Source organism: Larus michahellis, chromosome 10, assembly GCF_964199755.1.
Source record: "Larus michahellis chromosome 10, bLarMic1.1, whole genome shotgun sequence".
In the NCBI taxonomy this organism is placed as follows: Eukaryota; Metazoa; Chordata; class Aves; order Charadriiformes; family Laridae; genus Larus; species Larus michahellis.
Window position 1 is genome coordinate 7,158,612 of NC_133905.1, and position 21,533 is coordinate 7,180,144.

The 21,533-nt window shown below is 36.5% G+C and overlaps 1 protein-coding gene across 7 annotated transcripts in view; it reads right to left on the reverse strand.

The window, feature by feature from the left end:
* The window catches only part of FHIT (fragile histidine triad diadenosine triphosphatase), a 608,221-nt gene that overhangs the window by 469,094 nt on the left and 117,594 nt on the right, over positions 1 to 21,533 (reverse strand). For all 7 annotated transcript variants that reach the window (XM_074603069.1, XM_074603071.1, XM_074603070.1 and 4 more), the window contains one exon: positions 16,228 to 16,274. The gene's annotated coding sequence lies outside the window, so the exon portion shown is untranslated. The remainder of the gene's footprint in view (positions 1 to 16,227; positions 16,275 to 21,533) is intronic.

Sequence of the window (21,533 nt, forward strand, 5' to 3'; positions counted from 1 at the left end):
CCTAATTTCACTTGAGAACGAATACTTTTCACCCTTCGGGAAAAAGAAAAGGAGAACTAATTCAAGTAAGTAGATATATGTCTATTTGCTTTACAATTTAAGAAAACAAAGAAAAGCTTTTAAAGCAATTTTCCAGGAAAAGCGTGCAAACAGCAAACTAAGAAAAGTTTAAAGGAAAACAAGATCGTAGAAATAGAAGGAATGTAAATTGTGGGAATTGTTTATGACAACATGAGTTCTCAAAACAAATGCTACTGATAACACATGCAGAAAATTCAAATATATGTGAACTATTTTGACTTGGTATTCTTTTTAATTTGCATTTGGCAACTCATAGAAAGTGAAAGGCTAAACTGAAGGAGTTATTTCTAAAATGGATTCCTAGCCCACAGTCTTCCTGTAGAAATTAAGCTTTATAGATATAACAACAAAAATGATTAATGACCCTTGACATTAGGATTTAAAACGCCCTTCATATAAATACACTGGTTCCTTGATTCTTTTGTCATACAATAGCAAGCAGGTATTAGACCTGGTGGTGGGAAAAAAAGGCAAAAGGAGGTGCATAAAAAAGTTACACAATGAAGTAGTTTCATTGTGATATTGAGAGTACAAAATGAATGCAAGATAACACTGACAGAGGAGTCTAGCCAGCCTTTTCCTCTCAAACTCTCTGTTCACTTAGATTGCCCTCATTGCAAAAAAAGACTTAAAAAAAGAAAATCAAATTACATTATTTAATCTGCTCATCAACAACTTAAATAGCAGGAAACAATGATTAATTTTAGCAAGAAAAGGAGAAGTTCCTTCCAGGATAGTATTAAATGAAATTGACCCACAACATACACACATCAGCTTTTTGATAAATTGAGCGACAGAATTTCCATATTTTAAACTACCAGAAATTAACATTCAATCTAAGGAGTCCTTTGCCTTTTAGCACAAACATGGCTGCATTCTGTTGCTACATGAACATCAAAGAGTGAAGTTACAAAGGATGGCTGCATCAGCTCGGAGTTTGCCTCTAAAAGGGGAACCCTTCTCTCCCCCTGGAATTGCTCTTCCATGTCGTCTCTCCTTCCAGACATGCTCCCTCTGCTCAGCTCTGGCAGCCAGCGTGCCCTTCGAAAAGCACACTCACGCCCAGCATAACGCTCACTTTGCGTTACATTACAAGTTGAATTAGCTCAGGGCTGAGTTCAATGCACGCCAGAGCGGGGAGGGCAGAGTAACAGGGCCCCTGCCACTGGCAGGGAGTCGTTAGTAGTTGTTAGGGGGGAGCTCAGCTGTCCCAGGTAACTTCCCTTAAATGCAAGTCAATGACAATGATTTCAGTTTCCAAACTTCAAGAAACGGAATAGGAAACAAAATTAAACATCTGTTATTCTAAAAGTATTTTTACAAATAATGTTATTTCATTAGCAATGTGGTTTTAAAAAAATTAAAATTATGATGTACAGACAAGGTTATGCCTATCATTGTACCAAAAAATAACAAGACAGACTATCCAAAGCAAAATAAAACTTGTGTTCTCAAATGAATATTCATTATTTGAGTTGGCCATGAACAAATACAGATCCAAACTTAAGACGTTTTCCTTTTAACCAGCCTGCCTTTTACAGATTTTTCAAACATCTCCAGAAAAAATTCTTTTCAAAAATAAATAAATAAAAAAAATTTAAAAAATTCTTTCTTTATAAACGTATGGGCAAAATCCGCTCCCTTACTGTTAGTCTCTTAACATACCAAGGCATAGAAACACATAATGAATATTTCTTATGAGGAAAAACAAAAAGAGCTCAAACAAAAAGGACACTCAACTCCATTTTTGTAGTTCCTATGCATTTGCTTTACCACACTCACAATGTTCTCAAATATTTCTGTGCAAAATGTCTTTTTCTACCAATCTGTCCTTGTCCATTGATCAGACATTGATTATTTTTTTACCTCCCTTACTCCCAACAGAAAATTAGAGCAATGCTGGCTTGTGTAATTATTGATTTGCATGCCCTCTATCATAGGCAAACATTAGAATAACTCTGTAAACAGTTTTATAAACACGTATTCCCTCTTATTGCCCATTTGCCATAGCAAATCCAAATACCACCTGAGAAGATGCAACGAAGGGAAGTGATTTTAAGTTGCAAGACAGTTGCCTGACCTGGGGGAAGCAGTACAGACACTGGAATGTTTCCTTTTCATCATATCAAGAGGAGGAGAAAATATTAGAGTAGTGGAGGCATTAGGCATTTACTGTTAAAAGAAACTGATACCGAAGATGTCACCAAAAAAAAAAAAAAATCAACAAGAGCAAAACACAAAAATCAGAACAGAAATCCATTCTCAGACCTTGAGGGACAGATTTCTGTTCACCCCAAAAGAAAGAGGCCGAAACACAGGTGTTTGCCTTGATCCCAAGCTGCTTTACTGCACTTAGTGATAGCAACAGCTACCTTACCTGTAATCCAAATCCAAGACTAAACTGCTGCTCAGCCAGAGCTGATTACCAAGTCTTTAAGATTTGGAACGTACTCCAAATATCCTAACTACATGTTATGCAGAATGGTATAGCCCAGTAGCATTAAACATTTTGGGGTAAGACTGAAATAGTATCAAGTTATTTGTATTAGACCAGTCTGACGGGTTTTCTTCCACAGCAAAGTCAGCGTACCCTACAAGAATGATTAAGAGATGCTACAGCACAAATTAAAGAAAGATAAAAATAATTAACTAGAGATATAAACAAGTAAATAATCCATTTTGCTTCATTTTCACAAAGAAAAAATAAACTGAGCTTAAGAATCAGAGAAGGATATGTCTCATGGTTAAAGCTCTACACGTATTGAGAATTAGCCCAAAACTAGCTACTATATCTAAACCATAAAACTGGCTGCAGATGGGAAGAAGTGACCCTTAAACTTTAGTTTAACTACATATTACAGAAGACAAATTGGGCAAGCAAAACAATTTGCTTTGCAGAATTCACACAAGGAAATGCTATTTGCAGAAGGCTAAAAACATTCTCCCAATATTGCGTGGTATTTGGATTATCTATTATATCAAGAAGCAAAAAAATTAAACATCTCAAAAATCAGATCCACTTGTTGTGAAAAGAAAGTTTCTGAAGAACAATAAAAGAGGCTCCAAATTTAACTTCTTCAAGAAACAATGCAATTGCTTTAGTACCAAACACTAAATGGGAAAAGAAATGCAAGATATAAAAGTTCTGAGACTGTTTCTTGTAAATTAGAAAGATAACCTTCCATGGGTTCTTTGCTGAATATTTGTATACAGCAAGGACCAGAGGTACCAGAACTTCAGACATCATCTAACAGAGCCTGTAAAGGATTGTTAAAATTCCTAGTTTTGATCTATGATTCCTTTTGAATATAAAGACGAATGTGTTGAAGACATTAAGAACTGGATAAAACAAAGTCAGGGATATTTTCAACTTAAATACTCTAAAAGGAAACAAAAAGGGGCAGGGGGAAGCCAAAGCATGAAACAGTTCTCAGCAAAATTTTCATAGTCAAAGCTTGTTGTCCTGTGCTTGGACTATGTTGAGAGAAAGCCTTAAGATCTGACTCTCTGACCAACTCTTACCTCAAAAATATATTTCTTTATATAGGACTGGAAAAGGTACTTTCACAGAAGCAACCCCTCAAGAAGCTATGGTTCAACTGCGCTCCACGTTCCCATCTCTTACTGCCATTTGCCTGATACACAAACAAAACTGATACCGAAGATGTGAATATCACAAGAGACTTCCTCCTTGTTAGAGGAGATCTCTTCAGTCAATACTGACATTCACTTATTGCTATTGAAACCGATGTAGAAAATGGGGGGTTGCCATGTCTAGAGCCCACCAAATTCTTGCGGGGTTGGTTTCTTTTCTTCTTTGAAAATTCCAGCTAAAAAATCTAAACTGGTCTTTGTACCAGCCAGAGTATCCTAAAAACCTACTAAGAAGGACAGAAATTCCAGTGCAATAGAAGCTTAGAGACAGATCTCACTTTGCATGGATTTGCCAATTTATATATCCTGAGGACCACTTCAGAGTATCCTTTAAGCCAGATATGTCTACTTCAAACACATTTGTCCACCTTCTCCTCACATTGATGTGCTCCTCCCTGCCACAGTGCAGGCTTGGTTACCCAATAGCACCAAAAAGGTTCTTCATCTACAGCTCACCTGCATGAATTTAGCTAAATCTTATCTTTGATACACTTAGTATACTGCTCTTGCTCCTCTGAGACATAGCAGAAGTCAGAAGTCTGACAGAAGTCAGACTCTGCTTTACAGAGTCTTAAGCCCTTCACTTCAGAAGCTCACAGGGAGCACAGAGTACTACTACGTTTACAAGTTGACCAGGGAGACCAGTGAACCCGCCACTCAACAGCTGACACATATGCCAAGGCACCATACCACGAAACGCCTAGGTGATGTAAGAGGATGTGATCGCCCCTTTCCTCTGATGTGAAAAACATAATTTGTGCTTTATTGCAGTATCGGTATTGTAATAAGGTATCACTTTTGTAATAAGGTGCTACTCCAGCCATAGAAATTACAGTAGGGATAACGGTCATCTCTCTGCCTTTACAGAAAGGGCCACAATTCTCCTTGTAACATGTGTAACTCTCATAAAACATAAGCACACTAACACAGCACGTTAAACCTGGTGAACTGGAACATCTTTTACGAAGGCAAGTCCAGCTACCTGTCTGGTGAGCAGTAAGTCATGCCATCCCACACGCACACGGCACAGTCACAGAAGAAAGCTGTCTCCACAGCACTCAGAAGTTAATGCAGCCCTTCCACAACTTGTGACATTGGGGATAACATCACAATAGTCTAAAAAACTAGAAAGGAACTCAGTACATAATCTCATATGCCCCTTTACATACCCTTTTCTTCTTCTATCCGGTTGAAGAATACTTCAGCACAAATACCGCCATCAAACCCTCTCCTTGACACAGGAATTCACAGGTTTTCCAAGGTGTGTCCACTGAATCATGTCAAAATTTAGCCACTGAATGCCAGTTGCATCACTTTTTGTTAATCCCTTTGTTCCTTTAGCCCAAGGCTAGTATTTTTTTTGATCAACGTAAATCTTTTCTGTCATCTTATTTTTGCTGTCACTCTGTGAAGTATTATGCTGCTGAGCCAAGATCTTCATTTATCCCTGGTATTGCAGTCCTGTCCCTCCTGACAGTTACCCTGTTAATATATCATTATCAATCTCCTTGATCCTCCCAGGTTTGTACATAAATTCATCTCTCAGGAATTGACTTCCATAAAGTCGTAAGTCCCACCCCATTAAGTGTTACCTGCTGCAACAAAGGCTTTACTTGAAAGTAGCACCGGTGAGAGACATGTTTGTTGTTTACTGTGGTGAAAAGTCAGTCAGCAACAGTCAAGTGAGTTCAAACCATGGATACTGGAAGCTCCAGCTAATTTTTCACATCTATTCAAAGTGGTATTTAACTTAATACGTAGTGCAGCACCACTTCCCACTTTATACTGGAACACCCCTTCATACTTAAATAGAAATATCAATTAAATAGTTACAGGAAAAAATGAAGTTCTTAACTTTATATAGTAGCACATAGTAAATACAAGAGAAGTATTTGTATGCGCTACTGTTAGACCTTACACATCTTGGCACGCACACAAATGTGAAGCTGAAGCTTTTCCATTTAGAACAGCTGAAATTTCAAGTCTTTTTCTCTGCACTGCTACCCAATATCAAAATGCAACATTTTTCATATCAGCTAAACAGAAACCCAGTCCAGAGCTGGAAGGAGGATAATGGACATAGCTTTCAGAAACACTGTCATCACTGGGACGGATTTGTAGCTGTAATAATATGTAGTAACGCTATGATGGTGTTATCACTCATCACTTTTCATAGTGCAACACATCCTTCACTAATTCAGAAAACGCTCAAAAGTCGGTGTCTTTCTGTGCTTTTCCTTCTCCATGCTTCTCATGTACACTACAGAAGATGATGAAAAATAGCTCTTATTAGCCATACAGTTATCCATCCAGAAGAAATAGATAATGAGAATATTTAAATACTAGCACTAATCAAAACTCGCCCCCCATCTTACTCTTATTCACTTGTTAATACTACTATTCTTGCATTTTGTTCTCTGGGTAACAAGCCTATATACATAAAAAATACATACGCATATTTATGTCTGTATGTACACTACTGTAAGACAAATTGAAATATTTATTTCCTTTCCCAAAAACTGACAAATTCTGTAAAAGTAAACAATGTCCTACTCTTTATCGTACCACACTACGATAACAGCAAAACGAAGTAACCTCTACATGGACACTACCTTCTGGGTTTGGTAATTAAATCCAATACTGCCATTTCAAGCTTTTCATGAGTATCTTCAAACACAGAGGAATTTCAGAATTGCCAAATCTCACATTAGACAGCTTAGTTCTTGGTCTTGGCTCAGCCACAAGCTCCACCACATTTGTTGGCATGTGCAGTTAATTTTCAGTAGCCTTTCCTATATTTATTCCTTTAATTACCTAATTATCTCTATTTTATGAGCAGAAAACTGTATTACCATAGCAAGTAATAAGGGTAATCAACATCCATAAGCAAACCAGAGTAGGATACTAATGTATATCCCTGTCCAATTCCCTTGTGCACGTGATTTTCATGGCTACAGCCATTCAAGCCTTCAATACAATGCCAGATGATTAGGATGTCCTCCCATCATCTACAAGGTTTTGGGGTAGGGGTTTTTTTGGTTTAGTTTTTTTAAAACCATTTTCAACATCTGTTCAATTCTACCAAACTGTCCAAGTTCCATCAAAACGCCAATTTCTTTTTTAAGGAAGTACGTTCTGCCAGTGTTCCTGCCTGTTTACTCATATCAAATAAACCCCCTTTTTATGCTCAGGTAACACTATTTACTCATGGTAACTAAATGCTTGATCACTATTTCATCAGGAAAAGAAACTATATGCAGTAGCGATGTATAGTTTATTAATGGCCGGAAGTCTCCACAAGCCACGTTAGGATATAATTAACAACTTATGGCTAAAACAGCAGGTAAGTAGATACTTTAATTATTAAGAACGCCTGCCAGGAAATGTTCTTGTTTCCAGCACCCATTTCTGTTGTGTGGTTTTATCGTATCTTCTTCTTGAAGCAACTGACGTTATCCTGCAAACAATGGCGGGTAGGTGGAAGTTGGGGGGGTTTTGTGTGTTTTTTAACAATGAAAGATAAAACACTACTTCTGATGCCATCTTGTTCTCATTCTTCCGAAAAAAATCTCCTTAGTCAACAGAGACCAGACAGACCTGTCCTCCCGCAGAGACCATTAATACTGATTTGTCCTGATATGACTGGAAAAGTATGTGATAATTATAGACACAGGCCAATTTGGAGCTCATCTCCACGCTTTTTCCATGACTGTATGTAACTTGGCAAATCATTATTCCTTCATTATAACTCAGTGTACAGTATTTTATGCCTTCTCATATGAAGCATGCAACACAAAAATAATTTTCACTTATTCTATAATAATAATACAAAAATGCACTGTCTGGTATACTTTGTTGCCTAAATGGATTTAAAATGGAAGATTTTGTTTTTTCTTAGTCCAAAAAATTCATCATAACTGAACTAAAATACATTTTGAGAATATCAGATCATTTGTTCTTTTGTTGATGACTATGCAAGTAGGCAACAATCTTTAATGTTAGATCTTTGTACCATTTTCTTCTGAAGCTTTAATTGATTGAAAAAAAATAATGGTTATTTGAAGAGAGAAACAAAAATAGCATTTATTTTCTTCAACATTATATATTAGCAATAAACAATTGCAGTAATTCAGTAGAATTATTTTGGAGCCTCCCAGTAATAACCTGCCACAGTGAGAAAACAGTAAATAATAGACTGCTCATCAAGCCAGGGGAGCCTTCGTTCTCTGCAGTGCGTGCAGATCAAGAGTTGCTTTCTGGAGCATGAATGGATGAAAACGCAAATTTATAATCCCTAATACATAACAATCCCAGTTTTGTATACTTTCTTCTATAAAGGGAAGTGTTTCACCTTTACTATAGGAAACAGTAGAAGTCAGCTTTAGCGTATTTCTTCTAGCAGCTCTTGTGGTGACAGGAAATTCTGGCAAATAATAAATATTGAATACTTTTGGAAATTTACAATCTGTGGAGACTGTCATTTAAGAACTAGATTATACTATTTATTATTCAAGGGACATAATCAGTGAATACCTTCACTGTGTTTAACATCTAAAATAAGTAAGAATGCCAACAGAAAATAATCATTGGTTTAAATAGGACTTATTTTAACTGTAACCAAGACAGTTATAGTGTTAATAATTCAATGTTGGTTGAAAACCACTCTCTTATGACTGATTTATACAGACTAAAGTAGGCATATGTTATGCTACAGGTGGATGTGAGGTCGTAAGAAACCACTTTACAGTCTTCCCAGAAGTACAGTGTCAAAAAGGTCACCTGTGGTAAAGGATCTTTTGGATTAGTCTTTCAAATCAATGCATGAATTAAAGGCAATTTACATATAAATGGGCTAATACTCTGGCTTTGAAATTAGATGAATTTTTAAGAGATTTAAGAAACAGCAGAAAAGGTCAGTTAGGCATTAAGTATACATAATGCAAGTTTTAAAAACTGCTTGTCTCGGAACTACATGTTTCTCGTTTATTAATATTTTGTATTCACAGCCTGTTCTGCTCAGAAAGGTGCTGCCAGCCGTTTGTGAGCAAATGCAGAAAAATATCCATGCTAGTAGGGATATCAGAGTTGAGGTAAGTATGGTCTAAGAGTTCTAAAGTGAAATTTTCTTAATACTAACGTAGTTTGAAAACGTATTTGTTTCCTTAAGACAAAACTAAGGAGTTTTAGTTGCAGTCGGTTAAGATTATCATATACAGGAAAACAAAACCCAGAATCTTAGGGAGACTTTTCATATGACTTTTTATTTTCTCCCTCATACAAATCAAGGTTCCAGTATGCCTTGATTTCTCCCTCTTTAGACCCTTATGACAAGAATGTCTCATCCATCCCGATACAGCAGAACCTGCAGTGGATTTTACTGTGCCTAACAGCCCAAATGCCTGCCACAGACAAAGGCAAGATCTGAGAATTAACATTCCGTTTTGTGTGCGTGCATACCTGTGTATGTGTAAATAAGTCAGTAATTTTTTCCTACTTTTCAGAAAGAATCTTTAAATGTACTGTATCATTCAACATGGACATTCTTTCCTTAGACATTTGTTTATTATGCTGTCTCTTTCCGTAAAGAGGTCATTACTAACTTCTCCATGCTGCTGCTTTTTCACTACAGTGGACCTTGGTGGACACTTTTCTTTGCAGAATTAGGAAGTGACAGTGATCTGGAATCCAGTATTGCATTTAAAAAAAACAAACAAACAAAAAAACCCCACATGATCATGATTACCTCCCTTTTGGATATACCTGTATAATTAGATAGTATGTTCAACTTCCCGTTCATGGATGGCATAGAACTCAAATATGTAGTCAAACAATGGGCACTGAAATAAAGTACCTTCAAGGCCAAGGTTAGACTGACAGTGCTTGCTCCAACTATCTACATAAAATCCAGCACCATGTAAATACAAACAGTGTGGTTCAATGCTGAAACCATTTTACTAACGTTACTTCTGCATTCTCAGTATCCATGCCACTGACTTGATGTTTTGCCAATACTGAGATGGATCATATTCAGTGGATTTATGTTTTTCATTACTGGGCTTGGGATAAAAAGAGGGAAGGTTTATTACCAGGATTAAATTATAATTAAAAAAATCTCAAAAAAAAGTAGTGACAAATAAGATAGCGAGCTATGCTGATGCGCAGGACTGGCTATTGATGGGGCATGAGAAACAGCCAAAATACTTCTCTATAACCAAAAAGAAGAAATAATATTTTAAAACAGAAGGATTGATAGCTAAAAAGCACTGAAGAATTGCAACTTATGTCGCACCACAAGAATAATCCTTCTGATAATATCCTACAGTATTTAATAAATACAGAACCAGCATGTATCACAGACATTAACAATACTGTTCTATGAAAAGCTTCAAAACCATTTATAATAAAGTTCATAATCCCTCCATACAGTTAATTTTTAAAATTACAGAATTTTAAAGAAAACGTGATTATCTAATCAACCTTTAGGATAGTTTCCTTATAAAGCCTGTTTTCTACCATACTGTGCAGTGCAAAACTGAGTTTTATGTAGTAATTAAATTGGTCCCTTCCCTTCAGGAAGGCAAAAGAAATCAACAGACGCTTGCAATGAGTCCTGCAGCAAGGCACAATCAAAAACAAGAATTTTTTACAGTTTGAGTTGATTTCAGAAGAAAAACAATGAAATCGTACAGATGCAGAGAATTCTGAGGTACATAAAAGGAGGAAGGCACGGAAGAGGGCACAGAAGACACCCACAGCTTGTTAGCTGTAGCGTAAGTGGGAACAGCACTATTAAGACAATTACTTAGTTAAGTGCTCAAGTAACCAGTGTCAGATGACTACTTACGTCCTACAGAAAATATATACTTTACCAGAATTAAATCAGGTTTAGCTTATACTACAGAACACAACCTTCTCAAGACTCCAGGTGGCTTAGCTTTGGAAAAAAATTAGGAAAAAAAAATAATATTTTTATTAAAAGATATCCAAGAGACTCAAAAGGCAAAAGTGCTTCCAAATGATTTGATAAACAATTCTGATGTTACAGAAAGCATTAACCATAAAGGAACAAGGGACACCATACATCTAGTTCCTACAAATGTATTATTATAGGAGAAATTCCTTTTCACATCAGCTATTAGGGCTCTCAAACATAAAAGACAATTTAAATATAGTTTAAAATATGTTTAGCAATAGCTCTAACAAAGAATTTGATGAATTCTGTGTTCTCTTCCTGTGGTAAATTCATTCCTACAGAACCAAAAATAGCTTAACCCAGTTACTGCAAAGTTGAGAGAAAACTCAGATTTACCTTGGCTGATTACCATTCTGTGCAGACACTTTTAAAGCAGGTAGATGAACTTGTACAGTAATTCAGTTGATAAAAAGATAGGTTGCTTCTGGTATGTAACTGACTTTTTCCTAGTGGAGATTATCCCCATAAATGGGATCATTTCTTTAGTTGCCAATTATACAGAATCATCTTTTGAGCAAAAGCTACCATGAAAAAAAAAAAACTGAAAATGTAATCCCATAGTACTGTGGGTTCAAATGCAACAAAATACTACTTACTTGCACATTTTCAATAGTTTCATGTATGAACATGTTCTAAGTCAGAGGAACAATATCTATTGCATATATGAGATTCAGAGCACATGAGGAACTATGCTCACATTTCCAATCACTGCTTTATGAGAAGTACGCAAAAATAAAGATATAAAAATATCACGTGATCACGCAGGTGCCAGAAGATCTGGGATGATAACAATAATAATAACAACTAAAAAAAAATTAGAGGAATGAGGTCTAGCCTTTGAGAAGGGAAATTAACAGCAGATCTTGACAAGTTACACAAGAATTTTGTAAAAGAACAAAAGGTATGGATTTTATGGCTATAGGAGTTTGCATCAAATATAACAACAAAGGGCATGAACTTAAGCTAAGGAAAGGTCATCTTCAAAGAGAGTGTTAGAAAAAAAATGCTTTACACAGAGAATAGTTACGATGGAAAATAAACCACTATGACAACCTTTGCAACAAGTGATATAAACTTTAAAAGGTGACAAGCATTTGAAAGACAGTTATTGTGCAAATAGAGAAAGAGGGAGAGAGAGATGTCTGGCCTTTTCAAAAATAGGGTTTGCATCCATCCGTCTTTAAATCGCCAGCTTTACAACCCTATCTACTGCCTCATAAGTCCACTGAAAGAGAAAATTGACACCAAACTAAACTGAAGGATCTAACAAGAAGATCCTGACAGTTGAAATGGGTCTTAGAGATTCTATCTCCAAATGTTATTGTCTGAACTTCCTCATTTCAATGAGGGAATAAATCTTGTTCCATCTATTTCAGAGCCTTCATTTCTCTTTGAACAATTCTTCCACTTTAACAAGTTTTGATTCAATAATTTGAGGGTTTTTAAAACCAAACGTATAATCTTAAGTGGCTACCCATAACAAATATGCTGAGGTTGCATACTAAGAAACTTAACGTTTTTATCTTGAGTCATCTAGATATCACCCTGATTCCCACATCATTAAAGTCAGAAATAAAATATTATTTTTACCGAGTCTATGAAATATCAAGAAGCATTGAATACTACTTTTTAAGTTCTAACCAATTGTAGACTATGTAAGGGAAACTGTCATAATGCAGACATGCCTCTGAGGAATTTCAAGCTACAGTTGTAATTATATGTTCAGGAAGGTTCAAAAAGAGCTTGACGTCATCTTTGTTACACATTCACATATACCAATTCAAAAGAGAAAATAACTCTCACCATAAGAAGTCTCACTGAAACAAATATAATCAAGTCAAGATGGCTCCAGATGCTCAGTTCTTCAGTGAAGGGATCAATAAAATAGTTTAAATTACAGGATTCCATTAAAAAACAAAAACACAAAACAAAACAACACTCCACTGTATCCTAGCATGTGCAATACAGAAAACAAACTCTACTAACCACAGCCACCTGCTTGCTTAAGATGGAAACTACTTCTGGAATTAACATTCTTATTGTCTGTGCTAACAGATTCTACCATGAGATTGGTCTCCGGTTACCATCATTCAATAATATTGCTAATAAGAACGATTTTTACCATAATTAATGTATTTTAGAAAGAATAAAGAAATCGAATGGTTCTTAAAATCTTTAATGATTTGTGGTGATTTTCACCATAAAGATGACAATATATTAGTTTACCAGATGCCAGATCATGCAATGGATCATTAACAAGGGGTTGTTTTCTGAATACTTCCAAAATAAATACCAGCTGGTTTATTCTCAGCAAGCAGAGTCACAAGCATCTCATCTGATTCACTAAACTGATGTCAAGATACATCATGTAATAAAATCACTAATGTTCATGTACAGCTTCTTTGTCTCAAAAGCAGTACACTATCCTGCAAAGATCCAAGGTGATATAATCACAATTTGCATACTTTAAAAACATTAGGAGTTTAGTAAAAACTTTGAAAATTTATTTAAATGGAAAAAATTATTATATTACACAGCTTTTCCAGATGTACCCTAGAGGTGATCTGATTATAAGATAAGGAATAGCACATTTCTTATCTGCCAAGAGTATTTTGAGGATCAAGACAGTTGAAGAGAATCATTTCAATGGATTAATAACTTTAGGCCACTGCATTTGAACAATCATATCCACGCATTCGAAATAGAGACTAAAACCAATATACTGCCTATCTGGAATTTGCTGTATATTTTTGGCAAGACAATATTAATGATCCCTGACAATCAGCTGCTGCTCATCTTGCAGAAAGGCACCCGACCCTTGCACATCTCCAATGCAAGTATAGAACTAACAGTTCCCAGCTACTTTCCATGGGAAGGGGAGGGTGGGGGAAAAAAAGCCACCAAACCCAAACCAAAAACAACTACAAAAAAAAAAAAAAACCAACAAAAAAACCAAGACACATTGGAAGGGAGAAAATACCACACTACTCTCAGCAAGCAACCATCTCTTTTTACCTCCTTTGGGGAGCAAGTTGGCTCTAACAGACTCTGTCTCTGGTGTCTGCCTCTTTCTCACAGTAATTGTAAAGCTGGGATCAAGGAAGACACATCTATTTGTTCCTCTCTCTCACTAAAATGAAAATGTCTCCTGCTATTTGGTCAGCTTTGAGTATCCCTCTGCTGGACAAGACCTCATTTCTGTAGAGTAAAGCATATCTTACCAGGGGAAAACCAGAAGAAAAAAAGATTTATGGCAAAATTTTATTTTGTAAGTGACCTGTTCAAAAAAGAAAAAATCTTGTATCACGGTTAAGGAAATAGAAATTCCTTGAACAAAGCACAAAATGAAAAAGCAACTTCTCCCCATCACAAAAAGCAATAGTTACTTCCAAGAAAATTTGATAACGACCATCCAGAGTTTGTACAAGGGAAAATGGATGAATATGAACATATGTGATAGCTGCTGGTTATCAGAGTGAATAATTTAGAGCTCATTTACTAGGTATGTGTCTGCCAATACATCAATTGCTTGAGTTGTTCATTCCACAGCTAAACTACTGCACAAGTCGCAATTTCAAAACAATTTTTTACATAATGCTTAACAATTAATCAAAATGTATCCATTGCTTTTCAAATGAACCATTTTTCCTTTCACATGATGATAATTCTTGGTCTTCATAAAAATACAAATGCAAGAGGGAGAAGTTCAGTATCCTACTGTCCTGCAGCACGTTCATTTTTTGCCGCTCAGTGAATCAAAGGGCAAGCAAGTATCTCTGGATAGTATCTAGTTCGTGTTTTCACCCCACAGCAGGGTAAATCCAGGTCATTTCTGAATTAGCCATTTTACTCACCCAAGATGATCAAGGAACCCAAAAGCTGTGAGGTAGCCTGAGAGTAGTTTTGTCCTAACCTATTCATATTCATAGTGGGAAGATTATCTTGTTTCTGATACATTTGCATGCTTAGCTAGCTTTGCTGTATTTCTCATCTAACCTGAAACTTTGTTTAAATTTCAGTTTGTTCTGCTTTAGCTGCTCTATTTAGGCAAAAAAAAAAAAGAAAAAAAGGAGAAAGGAGAGTATTTCCCCTCTGCGATGGTCATTTCTGTTCTTGAGAACAGAAGGCGTTTCTTGTTTGTTTGGGTTCTTTGCGAAACCACCTCAATTCTTAGGAATTTGGAGCCTGAGAAGTACTCGAGAAATAACAAATCAAGTGAGACTCCGCTTTAACTAGATCAGTTCTATATTAGCCAGGAAATTTATTTACAGAGTGGGAACATAGCATACCTCCCCTCTCCATGAGGAGGGGACCATAGATGAATAATTGATGATATACCCAAGGCTTTGATACCTCAATACATCGTACCGCCAGCCACATACTCTTATGCTTTTTTCTTGGATCATTTCCACTGTACTCCACTGCAATTTACCAAAACAAATCCACAATCCTATCAAAGAGCGGCACCATAACAAGACCAATGAAACCCAAGTGTAAGAACCTTCTTTGCTTCCCAAACAGTAGCTCCTTATAAGAAGACAAGATAGCTTTATATTAAGATTTTTCTTTTAGCTTTAAAACCAGTGAGATTTTGCCTCCCTGCAAAACTAACAGTTCACTATTGAAAGGTCTTGATTTCACTACATAACTTCTTCAGGGACTTACTATTAAATTACCAGCTCGCTAGCATGACCACTTGGGGTCCCATTATGGCCACATGTATTTGAATGGAAAAGTCTGAAGGCTTCAATGTCTGGTGATACTGTGGCTTGACTAAACTTTAATTTTAGAATTCACACAGGCACATCAGCTGCACAATTCAGCTTTCCGTTAACTAACATTACACTGATGAGGAATTAGAAGATGCAGAAGGCTACAGGTAGGAAAGCAGAAGAAGGTTTAAATTGGAACATATCTCACCACAGATTTCAGCAGAAAGTGAATCTCTCTTCAGATGTTAGGGTGTAAAGCTCAGTGCTCTGTTTACCAATGCCAAGCCTCTTGGCTTTATAAAATCTGCTGTTGTGATCGGATTAGAACATTTTTGCAAGAGATACAGAGGAATAAACTCTACCACAGATCACAAAATAACCCTCACCCCAGCTCTGTCTACTGGGTGTCTACAGCCTAATCTCTTATTCAAACAAAGAGCCTCACGTGCAGCCTGGGTCCCAAGTACCTAAAGCTGTTTTGCATTACTGGATCTACTGTAATCCTCCTGTTTCTTTCCAACACATTCTGATGCGTAAGATCGTGCTCCCAGTTCAAAACAAGGCATGATTTACCTGTTTTGGGTGGATTTTTTCCCCCCAGTGTGTTTCCAAACACTATTTAAATACGTACTGAAATAGATATGTGTCACAAATTCCCCCCCTCACCGCAATGACAATACGTTATCGACTTGGATTTTGTTACTCATTTCTCTGTTCGTTGCTGTCAGGACCATGTGAAGAAATCACTGATGGGTCTCATGTCCCAGTGAACAGAGCAGTATGTTCATATGAAAAACACACACTTACATTAGGAGGTTGCAGGAGGCCTCTTCTATGTATTACTCAATCTTTACCTGAAAGAAGAAAACACAACTTAGAGACCTTTAATAGAGAGCATCACAAAACTATTCAATGGAGAAATTCAGCCATAAGTGCTCATTGTGTGGGAAGAGCTGTATTCTCCATAGGAATCTTACTGAACTCTTCAGAATAGGACAGTTCAGTTTGGGGGGACTCAATTTCTATTTTACTTTTGGGGTTTTGGCATATAGTTACAAAAGCGTACGTTGCTTTACAGTATATACTTCTGCCACAAAACCATCAAAACAAAAAATGTCAATAATCATTAACATTTAGATCAACAATTATCAGCTACCTTTTAAAGTACTGGTTACCAAAATGCCTATTTAGTAAATAGTATCGTAATTGGAAAGCACCATCATCACAATACCATGTATTTTAGGATAACCACTAAACACAAATTTTGGCATAAAGCAAAACCTTGACAAACCTAACGTTTCTTTGGTGAGAAGCTTCAGCATTAGGTCTTTTCATTCAGGTTTTCCTTTAAGCCTCAGACTAAAGATTATGAATTCTGAGTTTTAATTAGATCTGCTCTTCAGAACAAGTCACAACTCTATCCTTACAGATAGCACACCTAGGGCTAATCAATCTTCTAAAGGGTTGCATGACATGATGTTAACTTCCCGCTATGATACAGTAAACCAGCGCATTGTCTGAAGAGAACAGAAAAGGTATTTGACATTTTTGTACGCTGTTAGGAGCTGCTTGTTAGGACCTATTTTAGCTCCAAGGATAAGAAAAAAAAATCCACACCATATAGCTCAGTGCAGAGGATGATTACAGTGATTTTGTAGTGTGCAAGGAAGGGACAGTATGACCCTATGCATTTCACTCTCAATTACACTAGTGTATTATAGGAGAATGGAGATTAAACATTCCTGTCATACACAAGATGTATGCAGCTGCCTCTTATTATTTGGTGAAGGTCATGAGTAAGGCCAAACCTATGACTACATTCTAGCTAAGTAATTCAGCAGTCCCTTCTCCAAATGTGATTTGATAATGAGTTATTAGGAAATATGAGCCCGGGGTAAGAAATATGCCAATGTTTAGCAGACAAGTACATGCAATCCACACTGTTACTGTAAATTAGTGACAAGAAGATTTCTCTAAGCATAAGTACAAAGCCACTAGGAACAGAATTAACCTAATGTGGTGTTTTGTCAGTCTACAAAGTGTTTAACAACACTGGAAAGTGCTTTAAGTAGTAGTTCATTGATTCTATTAAATCCCTCTATCCAGGTGCACATTTTGTGGGACAGTTCCTCATCATTTCCTCATCAGTAACTTGCCTATTGCTTTTTGCTAGTAATATGATTTACTGTCATCCAATAAAACCCTTTTCATTTCATAGAAGTAACGTGAGTATCTATAAAGAAGAAATAACATTCCAGAAATGTAATTCCACTGTTTGGGATCAACTGTCATTGAATGAGAAGAACAGAGAAATTCATACTTTGTTTTGTATTCTTCAAAGCACCTTTCTCAAATGTAAACAAAAAGTGCACATCATTAGGTATTATGTATTATGAAAGGTTAACAATATGAAAAAGAAAGGCTTAAACAAAGCACAAATTCTGGTCGGTAGGGACACAGTATTTTAAAATACAAGGACTTCGTAAAAGATACACTTGACCACCCTAGGATGTTCAGTACTTGGATTAGAATTGGCAGATATCAGAGCTGACACACAGAGTTTGGGTTTGGAGACCTAACCAAAAAATTCCCTGAAAAAACACACTTGGGACTCAACTGCAAAGTTTCAAAAGTTTCTGAGCACCACATCTAAACCAGGACCTGCACTTGGGGGGGGGGGGGGGGGAAGAAAAAGGAGCCTTCCTGAGAATGAGAAGGTAATAAAAATCAAGGAAAAATAAGAATAAACTAATTCATGGATAATTGAATGTTAATAACTAATAACTCTGGAGAGAAGCAGCAATAACCAATCATTCCAGTAGCAATCCTCAAAGGAAGGTCAAAACACTGAGACAGACTCCTTGAGACTGAGAAGCTTCTTCAGGAGCCCATCTTTAAGATTACCTCTGACAGCATTAACAGAGCAACTGTTGCCTTGTTTTTGACTCCTACTTTTACTTTTTGGTAATTTAAGCAGTTTACTGTATTCATGTCCAAGGATCAAGCAAGAAAGGATTATCCTCTCCTAAATATTCTAGATACACAGAATAGTCAACATGCCCTGCCCTGAAGAGTCTCCGTGGCCCAACACGAGGGACCAACATTGAGTCACGCGTAGCTTTTAGGGTTCACCATTGCCAAGAACAAGGGAAGGAAGATAAACGCCGATTCTCTTTTTCTCAAGGGGACATTTATTAAAGCCATTCAAACCAAAGGGGATCATTCTGCAAGGTGCCAGATCTCTGGAGAGATTACTGTGCACATTCTTTACTGTTTCAAGTCACAGCAAAGCCTACCTTTGTTACAAAACTTAGAACCTTCAGCTGATAGAACGCGGAAGGATAAAATGCACTGCCAAAAGCATTCAGACCGACTTCACTTGAGCATCTACAGCCGCTTTCACTAGTGTTCCAGGAATGAATAGTTTGCCTTTTTTTTTTCCCCCCCACCTCTTTTCTGTTCATGGCTAGCTGATTTAATCCTACTCTTTCAAAAGCCATTATAAGTATAGAATGCAAGCTGTTACAAGAAATCTTAATAAAAAGACAAATCCTCCTCACCACATAAAAGGGAACACCAAAATATTTTGTCTTCCTTATTAATCCCATTAAAAGCCTTCATTCTTTATCCTGAAAAAAACCATCCCTATATTTTTCCAGCTAAGCAACTTGACAGCTTAAAGGCAACTTTAGAGGCCAATTTAGATTTGATAAATATATATATCTCATGTATAAACACTAGTTTTCAAGACAACGCTTTGAAGACACTGACAGAGACAAACATTAACAAAAAGCCTAGTCATCTACTAATTAAGAAGCTTTATACTTGAACATATTTCAGGTATGTTTTAGAAGTATACTAATATTTCAGTTATTTGACCTTCCTTGACATCACACACATCCGTTCTTCAGCTTATGCCTCAGAATCATTATTTAAGACTAAAGCAGATAGACACATGAAAGATACTTAAAAATAACTGGCAGAATTTCAACTCATTATATTAAAACTCCATCAGTTCTCAGTTTCATAAATTTTTATTCGGTGGCATGGCTTCAAGGCCCACTATTTTGATTCTTTGGAATAAAGAACACAGGATTTAAAACCCAAAGGTACAGGCTCAGGTTTACAGGGTAGAACCCAGCACAGCCTTTTAAACAAGGAACAGCAAGAAACTTGGTTATTTTGGTGGGGTTTTCAGTATAACTTAAAGCAGTATATTAGTAATTAAAAGTAATTACCATGTCTCTTCAAGAATGAGGCCAGCTCAAAGAAAAACTACCAAAAAATCAAGGCAGAAAGTACAAATTTTATATATTTATTAGGAAGTTTTTAGATGGAGTTGGCACTTGAAGTGTTGGAGAGAAAGAGACGGTCATTTACCAGGGTGTATGGGTTTTTTTCCTAAATTTGTCATCTCGGCAAGTTACTAAGACCACTGGAATAAAGACTGTATCTTCTCTAGGAAGGGTTTCATATATATTTATAAGCTGTTGCATAAGCATGTCCACATAATGGGACAAACACATTCCATCATTTAAAACAGATGCAGAAACAAGAAGGATTTGTTTGTTCAAAGTACTGAATATTTTTTAAAATTAATGTCTATATTTTCATCTTTGGACACATCCATAACATTAAGATTTATACTCATGCCAGTGATTTATAGTAAAATATATCCCATATCTGGGATATCTGAATTTCAAAGTGGATGGATTTTCATTAATACTGACACTGGTGCATCCTATTTTTTTAAGTCCAAGCAAGAACGAATCCAGCTCCACAACACGGAGAAACGTGTACAGAAGTATGAGACAAGAGTCTAAAGGCTAAAAGCTATCTGGAAATCCTGTCACAGATTAATTTTTTTACTGATTTATGAAGTATTTCATAATGAATTCCATTCTCTTGAACTTGTCACTAATTTAATACTACACCTTGCATCAAAAATCTCAACTAAAATACTGCCAGTACCTACAACATAACCTTCTCCCCGCCCCAGTCAGACATTCCTAACTGTGAGAAGGGAGCAAATATAACTTATTAAACCCATCTGGACTTTTATTCAGTCTATCACCTACTATGCGCACAGCAAATATGTCAGCTAGAAGGTTTAAATTTAGCCACAGAGATCTTTCAGTGTTTCATTCCTGAGAAAAGGCTGACAATTGTAGCTTCTTCTGAGAAAATCGAAATCCAAAGACTACTTAGGAAAGGCAGTTTTACTGTACCCTTTACTCATTCTGTTAGTCACAGAGTTTGCTTTTTTATGAAGATATGCAAAACTAGATTCTTCTAATGAAGCTCTAGCAAGCAGACGATACTTGAAATTGCTTTTATACTGTGAAGTCAAATGGGAGTATTTAACATTTTTCCGTAATTGCTAAACCAAAGGCTAATCATAGACACCTGTGACAGCTAATGGATCTGTATTACTTAAGCCAGTCAGACAAAATTTAACCTTCATTTCTGTTCAGGTGATGTCCACAAGTCATTGAAGGAGAGAATTAGCTGCAGAGTATCCAAGCGATACAGTGCAATTCAGGGATGAGAACTGCTTAATAGCTCTAAAAAAAAAATTAAAAATAAAAAAATTCTCTTCAGTTTCTTGTAAGTTCACTTTGTCTGTATGTCATACCTACAAAAACCTTAGGAGCAGATAAGGGTCTGGGCATTTAAGACAACTGCCCAGCATGCGACCAACACCTTACTTCTGTGCTTCCATACTCCCACCTATTTGTCTGTACTGATGGTTTCCAGTCTTCCACTTGGTGGCCTTAAGCTGTCTGGATCAGAGAACTTTGTCCCTGTATAGGTCTGTAAGGCAGCTCTCAAAGCGAGTCCTGGTTCGCAGCTTGATTACTCAGTGCTACAGTAATTCAATTTATGAGAATGTGGCTTGTTAAACCTATGATACCTAACACGTGAAAAAATGAAAATACATTGAGAAATTCAAATATTTGTAAGGTTCTACCATTGTGTGGGAGTAAAATGAGCTTAGACCAAGCTGCAAACAGAGAATAGTTGTTTGAAAACTGAAATTCTTAATTTTAAAAAAATCATTATGCACAAGCCTTAAAGAGGCAGCTGCTAATAAAGTCATTTAAGAGCAGCTT